The sequence below is a fragment of the Oratosquilla oratoria genome, chromosome 18 (genome assembly GCF_046742065.1).
Source record: "Oratosquilla oratoria isolate Oo_2021 chromosome 18, ASM4674206v1, whole genome shotgun sequence".
Classification (NCBI taxonomy): Eukaryota; Metazoa; Arthropoda; class Malacostraca; order Stomatopoda; family Squillidae; genus Oratosquilla; species Oratosquilla oratoria.
The window spans coordinates 23,291,824-23,303,008 of NC_134794.1; positions in this window are offsets into that span (position 1 = coordinate 23,291,824).

Here is an 11,185-nt window from a genome sequence, read left to right on the forward strand (position 1 = left end):
AGTAATTGGTGAGGAACAGTGTGGTTTCAGGACAGGTAGGGGATGTGTAGATCAGATTTTTGTGGTAAGACAGATATGTAAGAAAGCTATAGGAAAAGTTAAGGATGTTTTTTGGGCATTTATAGATCTGGAAAAGGCTTACGACAGGGTAGACAGGAAGGCACTGTGGGAGGTACTGCAGATATATGGGATAGGAGGAAAGCTGTTAAGAGCAGTCAAGAGTTTTTATGAGAGTAGTAGAGCTTGCGTTAGGATTAGAAATGGAGAGAGTGAATGGTTTGAGGTAAAGGTGGGACTTCGTCAGGGGTGTGTTATGTCGCCCTGGCTGTTCAATCTTTACATGGATGAGGTGGTGCGAGAGGTGAATGCAAGGGTAGTGGGTCAGGGGTTGGAGATGATTAAAGAAAATGGAGAAAAGTGGGAGATAATGCAGCTGTTGTTTGCTGACGACACTACGCTTGTAGCTGGATCAGAGGAAGGATTGAGGAAGATAGTGACAGAGTTTGAGAGGGTGTGTGAAAGAAGGAAGCTGAAGATAAATGTAGGCAAAAGTAAGGTGATGAGATGTACAAGGGGAGAGAGTGACAGTAGGCTGGAAGTGAGTATTAAGGGTGAGATACTTGGGTGCGAATGTGACAGGAAAGGGAGGAGTGGGGGTGGAAGTAAAATGTAGATTGAGAGAAGCGAGTAAATGCCTTGGTGGATTAAGAGGTGTAATGAGAAATAGACATCTGGGAATGGATGCTAAGAGGAGGTTATATGAAGGAGTGATTGTGCCAACAGCACTGTACGGGGCAGAAACATGGAACATGAGAGAGGAAGAGAGAAGGAGTTTAAATGTGTTTGAGATGAGGTGTCTGAGAAGTATGATAGGGGTTACTAGGCTGGATAGAGTGAGAAATGAGGAGGTGAGGAGGAGAACAGGGGTGGAAAGGGAGCTGGGAGATAGGGTTGATGAAAGAGTATTAGAATGGTTTGGACACATGGAAAGAATGAGTGAAGAAAGATTAGTAAAAGAAGTGTGGAAGGCGGAGGTGGGAGGAGTGAATATGAAGGCTTGTGTATAGATGAGGCTGTGATGCATGAGGTGGAGTGGGTGGGGGATGGGGGGTGAGGAAGTATGTATGAGAAAAGAACTTGACGCAGCCCGAAGGGATTTCTCCCCGCCTTCTCCTTTTCTGCATGAGGGGACGGAGAGGGGGGGGGGGGGTCGCCGAATTTATGAAGCGGCCTTGCTGTGGATGTGCTGTGTCTTGCGACACTGCTTCTGACCCAGGGCAGTGGCCAGGATGCATGGATGACCCGTATTCCAGGAGGTGCCATGATGGGTGGAGGGGAGTGGAATATATGGGAAATGAAATGGGTGGGAGTGATTTCTATGCCTTTTTCTTTTTGGCTACCCCCCGTGTAAGGGGGAAAAGGCCTTTGGTATATGTATGTATGTATGTATAATAGGTGCGATATTGTCTCCAGGAAGAGAAAGTGTAGCTATGTCATTAATGTCTTTAGAATATTAAAGGCATTGTACTTACAGTCAATATCCCATACAAGGACTCGGGGTCCGTCTCCTGATTATCGGTCTTCAAGATTTAGGTTCTAAAGTGAATTGATAAGATCAGGATTGCAAATATTTTCACACTAAATACTACCTAGACGAAAAATAATGACCCCAAGCTGTCGGAACGTAGATTTAATATAGATAAATTTAGAAATAATTTCGCCAATCGCGTAGTTATTGAGCGAAATAAGCTTCGCGTGGAGGAAAAGAATTGTAGTACCATGCCGTTCAAAATTGTAAAGTTCATTTGAATAAACACTGAAGAAATGTATATCTATCAAGAGGTTATTTTATTAGTCTTTTTGTTTCTTCATTTGTCTTTATTGTATATGACCACGTTATGGACCAAAAGAATTCTTGCTTATATTCCTTCAAAATACGATATATTGTGATGGTAATATTTTGGGTGTTAAGTCATGTAAGCGTTTGTCTTTGTTTATGTTACACATTTCAGTTGTTTTATAGATGTTTTCCTAACATGAGTGTAATTAAATGCTATATTTTCTCTTTTACAGAAAATATGCCCTGTTGCTAAAAATTATTTTAGTGGATATGGTTGATCATTTTAGCAGTTTTTTTTTTTTCAATAATTTAGTGAAAGACAATATCCCCTTGCTTTGTACAGATCCAATATATTACTAACATCATTTGTACGATCAAATTTGAAAACCTAAATGCTAAACACACACACACACACACACACACACACACACACACACACACACACACACACACACACACACACACACACATAGACACACACACACATACACATACGCACGTACACACGACTCGATGGCGCAGTTGGTAGAGTTCCCGGTTGCCACTACGGCGGTCTGGGCTCGACTCCCACCCAGGCCTGATATAATTTCAGTATCGCTGCACTGCGGGTAGTTACTCCAACTCTCGTGGACGGGGAGTTGGGTGTGTGTGTGCGTGTAAGGTCACAGCATTACCCATAGATCAGTCATATATGAGCTCTGAGCTCTCTTCCAGGAGGGAAATAGCTGTCGATCATGAGTCCAACATGTGATCCAAGACCATGGTGGTTCACACACGCACGCGCACACACACACACATACACACACACACACACACACACACACACACACACACACACACACACACACACACATACACATACAAACACACACACACACACACACATACACACACACACACACACACACACACACACACGCACACACACACACACATTTATCCCTCTAAATTCAATAAGGAAAAATAGTAATACTCCAAAATGAATGATGGACAGATTGAAACATGAGATCTGAATGAAAAGAGGACTTTACGTAATAATAAAAAACGGGGAATCACACCTTAGATCAAGATATAACGAAATGGCAAAGCTGGTTAAAAGGAATACACGTACAGCGAAACGTAATTATGAAATCAAGGTTGCCGGTCAAGCAAAATCCAACCCAAAGGGTTTCTTTCACCTCTATAGAACAAAAAATAAAGAACGAATAGGACCAATTAAAAACGATGAAAATGTCATGATAGAATCGGAGGAAAAAATGAGTGAGAAGTTTAACAATTGTTTTCTATCGGTGTTTACTAATGAGAGGTTAGATAAAATACCAGACTGCGATCCGATTTTCAGAGGTTTTGAAGAAAATAGTTAATCTAATATCAGCATTAGTAAAGAAGTAGTCAAACAGATTGAAAGACTTAAAGCTACAAAATTTCCGGGTTCAGACGAAATTTCTCCAAGAATGCTTAAGGAGTGTAAATTTGAAATCTACGACCAGTTAACTGAAATATTCAATAAATCGGTAGACACTGGTTTTGTGCCAACTGCTTGGAGGCAGGCAAACGTTGCTTCTGTTTTTAAGAAGGGAGATAGATCGTCTATATGCAACTACAGGCCAATCAGTTTGACATCGGTTATAGGAAAAATGCTTGAATCAATAATAGTAAATAGACTCAGAGAACACATCGAAGGACATAATTTAATTCGTGATTCGCAGCATGGTTTCTCCAAGGATAAGTCATGTGTGACTAATCTTCTATCCTTTTATACTAAAGTATATAAGGCGTCAGATAACAATGACAATTACGATGTTATTTACCTTGACTTAAGCAAAGTGTTCGACAAGGTGACACACCAGAGACTACTAAATAAAATCAAAGCATAGGAGGAAAAGTGTTAGAATGGATTAGAGCTTGGATTAGTAACAGAAAACAGCGGGTTACCATAAATGGAATAAAATCTAGGTGGGGCAATGTTACTAGCGGGGTCCCCCAGGGCTAGGTTTTGGGTCCCTTATTGTTCATTATGTATATAAACGACTCAGACGATGGGATAAATAGTGATGTTAGTAAGTTTGCGGACGACACTAAAATAGGACGCCTAATTAGGTCAGGAGACGACGCAGAGATTCTGCAGGATGATCTTAATAGATTGTTAACATGGTCGGTGAAATGGCAAATGAACTTCAATATCTCTAAGTGTAGCGTGTTAAACGTAGGGCTACACAATCCCGAAAATATACACAGCTTAGATAACACGTTTTTAGAAAAATCTGAGTGCGAGAGGGACTTGGGAGTTCTGGTGAGTCCGGACCTTAAAACCAGGAAGCAGTGCATTAGCGCCAGAAATAAAGCTAACAGGGCATTAGGTTTCATTGCTAGGACGGTAACGAATAGCAGTGCAGACGTAATTATCAAACTCTATCTAGCGATAGTTAGACCCATCCTTGACTATGCGGTACATTTTTGGTCTCCGTCCTACGGAATGGACATCAATTTACTAGAATCAGTACAGAGAAGAATGACCAAAATGATACATGAACTTAGAAATTTGCCTTACGAAGAAAGACTTAGGCACCTTAACTTACACTCTCTGGAAAGACGCAGAGTGCGAGGTGATCTAATAGAAGTGTTCAAGTGGATCAAAGGTTATAACAAGGGTGATGCAAACAAGGTCATCATAATAAAACAGCAGGGCAGGACTCGCAGTGATGGATATAAACTGGACAAATTTAGATTTAAGAAGGAATTGGTTTACTAATAGGGTAGTCGATGAATGGAATCAACTTGGTAACAATGTAGTAAGCGCTGAAACTATCAGTTGTTTAAAAAAAAACGATTAGACAACTTTATGGATGGGGATGACAGGTGGTGATGGATACGGAGCTGCCTAGTGTAGGCTTTATGGTCTCTTGCAGTCTCCTTTATTCTTATGTTCTTATGTAACTCGTGGCGCAGTTGGTAGAGTTCCCGGTTGCCACTACGGCGGTCCGGGTTCGAATCTCGCCCAGGGCTGAAATAATTTCAGTATCGTTGCACTACGGGTTGTTACTCCAACTCTCGTGGGCGGGGAGTTGGGTGTGTGTGTACGTGGAAGGTCACAGCATTACCCCTAGATCGGTCATATATGAACTCTAAGCTCTCTTCCGGGAATGAAATAGGTGTCGATCACGAGTCCAACACGTAATCCAAAACCAGAGTGAATCTCACACACACACACACACACACACACACACACACACACACACACACACACACACACACACACACACACACACACACACACACACACACACACACACACAAACCAAGACACACGCGCATGTATACAGTGCAAAAGTATTCAGGAGAGGGTGAGCATGGCCCCCTGCTGTCCGGTACTTCTGACTTAACGACAGCGAGTCCAACGGAGAGGGGGGGAGCAGACGAAGTTGTTGAAGACTCCGATGCCGATGTCCTTTTCCCGTTCGACGACACATCTGCGTCAGTTGGTAGCACCTTCCGTACCGGGTGCCACTGTTATGTTAATTTCGGATGACAATAGGCATTTGCATTCTTCTTTATTGTATCTCTACCCTCGATAGCGAAAAATTTGAAACAGATCTCCATTAACCCTACCCGTAGCAGCAAAAATTTTTCCTATTAGTCTGGCTGCCGAGAGGCTACTATATTCATGCAAAAGTAGAAGAAGAAGGTGAAGAAGAAGAAGAAGAAGAAGAAGAAGAAGAAGAAGAAGAAGAAGAAGAAGAAGAAGAAGAAGAGGAGGAGGAGGAGGAGGAGGAGGAGGAAGATGAGGAGGAACACAAAGGAACACAAAGGAAGAACAAACAACAGCAGGCCTACTGGCCCTAACAAGGTTGTTCGTGTTTACTATACTATGCTACAGTTAAGAAAACAAGGCAACTAGGCGATAAAAGATGAACTAACACTACTGCTGCCACTAAGGAGGAGAAGGAGAAGAAGAAGGAGAAGGAGAAGAAGAAGAAGAAGAAGACGAAGAAGAAGAAGAAGAAGAAGAAGAAGAAGAAGAAGAAGAAGAAGAAGAAGAAGAAGAAGAAGAAGTAAAAAAGGAGTAGAGAAAGGAGTAGAGAAAGGACTAGAGAAAGGAGGAAAAGGAGAAGGAGAAGCATATAGAAATGGAGAGGGAGAAGGAGAGGAGGAAAGATTAGAAGAAAAGTTTTATTAGAAAAGAGTTGCGTGAATAAATATATACACATATAAGATAAAATTCATTCCTGCTCTCATTACTATCTTAGTTTCTTATTGTGGCTATCTATCAGATTAATGTTGACAAGGCGCTTACTTACAAAGAATTGCAAAGGCAAAGCATGCCGACAGGAGACCTTTTGATCCATATCTAGGTCGGATGCAAAAAAAAAAAAAAAAAAAAAAAAAAAAAAAAAATATTAATAATAAATTAAAACTATAACAATGTAAATAACAATTAAAATACATAAATAAATGCATTGGTATAGTTGAATAACGAACAAACAGGTAAATAGTAAATGATAATAAATTGACATATAACTAATAATAAATGAAAATCAGACAGACAAATTATAACAAAACAAAAACAAATAATATAACATAAATTATAATAATTACAGCATCTTACTTAGGTATTTATCTAAATGATTCTTAAAGCTTCGAACTGAACTACATTGCACTACCTGTGCAGGAAGTTTATTCCATTCATTAACTACACGGTTGGCAAAGTTGTTTCTACCTACTTCCAAATTGAATCTATTTCCGGACAGTTTGAGACCATTGTTTCTTGTCTGATTCTCATTCAATGTGAAAATTTTGTCACTTTTGATGTTGTCAATTCCCTTTAAAATCTTAAAGACCTGTATCAAGTCACCTCTGAGTCTACGCTTTTTTAGGGAAAACAGATTCATGTGCTTAAGTCGATTTTCGTATGATTTATTTTTGATATTTGGAATCAGTTTTGTGGCTCGCCGTTGTACTTTTTCCAGTCTGTCAATGTCTTTAATGAGATTCGGTGACCATACGGAAACAGCATATTCCAAATGTGGACGAACTAACGATTTATATAGCTTGTTAATGAGTGATGGACTTTTGAAATCAAAAGATCGCGCAATCAATCCCAGAATCTTATTTGCTTTCTCAGAGGCTGAAATACACTGCTTGGATGATTTGAGGTCGTTACTGATAATTACGCCGAGATCTTTTTCACTATCCACTTTTGTTAACGAATTTCCAAATAACTTGTAATCGTACTTGCTGTTATTTTTACCTATGTGCATTACCTTGCATTTACTTGTGTTAAATTTCATTAGCCACTTTTCAGACCATTGCTGTAATTGATCTAAATCTTCTTGAATATCTAATTGGTTTGAGTGATCATTTGCCACTCCGCACAGTTTTGTATCATCAGCAAATTTGGAAACAGTAGATTTTAGTCCATGGTCTATATCATTTATATATACTATGAATAGAAGTGGCCCAAGAACGGAACCCTGAGGAACTCCACTTGCAACACTTTTCCATCCAGAAGTTTTTCCATTTAAAACAACTCTCTGTTTTCGACCTTTCAACCAATTACTAGTCCAACCTAATAGGCTACCACTTATTCCATGCAAAGCTAATTTAGTAAGTAGTCTTTCGTGTGGGACGGTATCAAAAGCTTTTGCAAAGTCTAGATATATTAAATCTATATTGTTTCTTTTGTCATAATTCGAGACAACTGTGTTGTAGAATTCGAGTAAGTTAGTCACGCAAGAACGTTTCCGTCTGAAACCATGTTGGCTATCATTTATCAAACGGTTACTTTCTAAATGATATTCGATAGCATCTCTGATGATAGTTTCCATTATTTTTCCTACGATCGAAGTCAAACTAATAGGCCTATAGTTATTTGGTTTCTTTTTGTCACCTTTTTTGAATATGGGAGTAACGTTAGCTAGCTTCCATTCTCTTGGGACATCTCCGGATATGATGGATTTCTTGAAAATAATTTCTAATGGAACAACAATCTCATTTTTCATTTCCTTTAAGATTCTTGGATGCCAACCGTCAGGCCCTGGTGTTTTATTAACTTTGAGTTTGTCTATACACCTTTTAATTGTTTCTTTTGTTATATTTACCGTAGTGAGTAAGTTTACCCCAGACTTTTCACAGGTTTCAGTTTGGAATTCACTTTGAGGTGTTTCGTTTACGAATACCGAGCTAAAATAATTGTTTAAGAGATTATACATTCCTTCATTTGAATATTCAAGTTGACCGTCAGCAGATAATAGTGGACCAATGTGATTCCTAACAACCTTTTTATCTCTAATGTAACTATAGAATTCTTTGGGATTCTCTTTGGATTTCTCAGCGATGTTCATTTCGTATTGTCGTTTTCTTTTTCTTATTGTCTTTTTTAAATCTCTCTGTATTGATACATAACTTTCATAGTCATTAGATGCACCCGAGCACTTATATTTCTTATAAGCCTGTCTCTTTTTAGCAATACTTTTTTCAGTTTCTTTGTCGAGCCACTTTGGGCGAGCCTGATTTGGGGGACGTCTGTCCTTAAAAGGAATGTAAGTTTGAATCATCTTAGTGAGCGTATTTTGAAATATTTCCCACATCTGATCTACAGGCCTTTCGTTTAATTTTTCCTCCCAATCTGTAAGCTGAAGCTCCTGACGTAGTTCTATGAACTGAGCTTTACTGAAATCGGGTATTTTAGAAGCACAAGTATCTATTCTAAAATTGTTTATGAGTTTGAATCTGACTAAGTTGTGATCGCTATTTGCAACAGATTCACCGACTTCTACATCAGTTGCCATGCTTTCGCGGCTAGTGATCAATAAATCGAGTAAGTTTCCATATCTTGTGGGCTCTTTTACATGCTGAATTAAGTAATTGTCACCAAGAAAATCAATCAAGCGACTACCTATATGGCCATGTTCAAGGGTCATCCAATCAATGTCAGTAAAATTGAAATCACCCATTATCAATAAATCCCGGTTGCAGAAACTAGACAGTTCTTGAAATAACAGTTTGTCGTCTGCTAATGATAATGTCTTTGGCCTATATATTACACCTATATTCATTTTTTGTCCATTTGTTTGGGTTAACTCAACCCACAAACTGTCATATGCATCCTGTTTCACTTTCTCTAAAACACAAGCATGAACATTGTTTTTAACGTACAATAGAACACCCCCACCTTTCTTGTGGTTTCTATCCTGATGAAAGTGTTTAAATCCCGCAATATTAAATTCAGCTTCGAACTCTGTACCATTTAACCATGTCTCAGTTATTCCTATCATATCGAGATTTTCGCTTTTGACATACGCCTGTATTTCTTGAAATTTGTTCCTAATACTACGAGCATTAAAGTACATAGTTTTAAGAAACTCCTGATTATTTCTTTTTGACACATTTTGAGTTTCAATATCATGTCTTATATTATCATTTTGTTTTTTATTTATGCCTTGCTCTATATTATTATTATTTGGTCCTTCATTGACATTCAATGCCTCATTAACATTTCTCCTATCAAAATTAACATTTCCCCCATCACGGACATCTGGTGACATTATCCGTATATCTTGTTTAACATACTAACCACCGAGGAGTTGGCTGTGTAAAATCACCTGGCGGAAGCTAGAAAAATGCATCAATTCCAAATTGCAAGCGTATTGATCGATAATGGTTGAATATATCAACCGTGGAAGGTTTCACTCGACTGATTGAACTCGCCTGGCAGTAAATGCATAAACGGTAAAATTACAGTCCACATGTTTAGGTGTGTGGGCAATGATGTCATATACTTCACTGGTTCTCTACGTAGGAGATATGGAAATCTCTTACAATTTGAATAAAATTGTCTGGCGGCAGCGAGAACTTTCGCAAACAACAACATTCTCCGACTGATTAAAACCTTTGTTTGTGTGTAGGTGGGCGGGTAGCACAGTCAAGAATCAATTTTACTCGAAGAAAGTCATTACTCTCTACAAGAACTCCATCTCTCTTCGAGTTGACAGAGAACTAAGCACGCGTCAGAGAACGAAGGAAAAGATTCATTGGGACCCATCTTTCCTGCAAGAGGAGAAGATATAAGTCTCTTGCACAATCCCAAGACGAATCCTTTGTCCGAGCTCACGTAGGTTAAGGGATACCACATGCACAGTAAATATCTATTGACGCTACTAAAGAAGATTTATTCAAAACCCACCGTGTAAGGTTGATACCAGATATTCTACAAAGACTTTTGGAAGAAATCTTGTTTCGTGTGAAGAACAAGGGAGAGGCCATGATTTTCAGTAAAAGAAGCATTGGCAATATAATCATTGTTAGTAAATATTGAACATATAAGATCCCATGGGCTGTCTTGAAGCCAAGGTACGACAGTTTGTTTCCAAATGTCCGTTGTGTCGTTTTGTAAAGTTGTTGCAACAAATTTTCGTCCATAGGGAAGTGAATGGTTTTGTCTCTTTTGAACAATATCATTTGGCATGAGTCGAAATACAGTATAATGGACAACGGCACTTGCAAATGGGATAATGGCGGTACAATTTAATCCTCCAATAGGGAAATCTTATATAGAGATTTAAGCTAGGTAACTACAGAAACTGATGCGCAACATGCATTGTGCGAGGATTTAGAGGTAACATTGCATAATGTACTTTCTATATCTTATATGTTGTATTTTTTACTGCCCCTAATGCTTTATTTGTTGTGATTTTGCAGACCCAGCTGGAAATGATCATACCCTAAGGCTTGTTTCATACGTCTCGACTTTTCACCGTGCGCCGTCCACAAAACAACGTCATGCTCTCAAATAACCATTGGTGTCTATGGATGCTTTCATAGGTCACGACCATATGTGAAAGCGTCCATAGACACCCATAGTTATTTGAGAGTATTACGTCGTGTCGTGGACGGCGCACGGCCAAAAGTCGATACGTGTGAAACAAGCTTTAGCGGTGCACCAAACAATACATTCCTAAAGGATTGACATCTTCCTCTTAATTATCTAATTGTAACCAATATCTAATTGAATCAGTTTTGTTTCTTATGAAACAAAGCCACAAGAACTCGTGGTCAGGATGTCGAACAGGTGAAAATGTGTGTGAGTGATTCAGAGGGCTGGAGAAAAATGTATAGAGTAAGGGTGATGACCTCTTCCGTGAGAGGGGTACGGCGGAGATAAACCGGTAGTAATGAAGGGAAGGTGATTAGGTGTCATCTTCGCGATGTTTAAGTGGCAAGGAGTGAAAGGAAGGAAGGCGTGTGGTGACGGGAGTGTTGAAAAGGGTGGGGAGATGTTCCTCTAGTATGCCCAGCCACCTGTCATTGCAGGTAACAGGGGTGGAAAGAGACCTGTCAAATATGGTA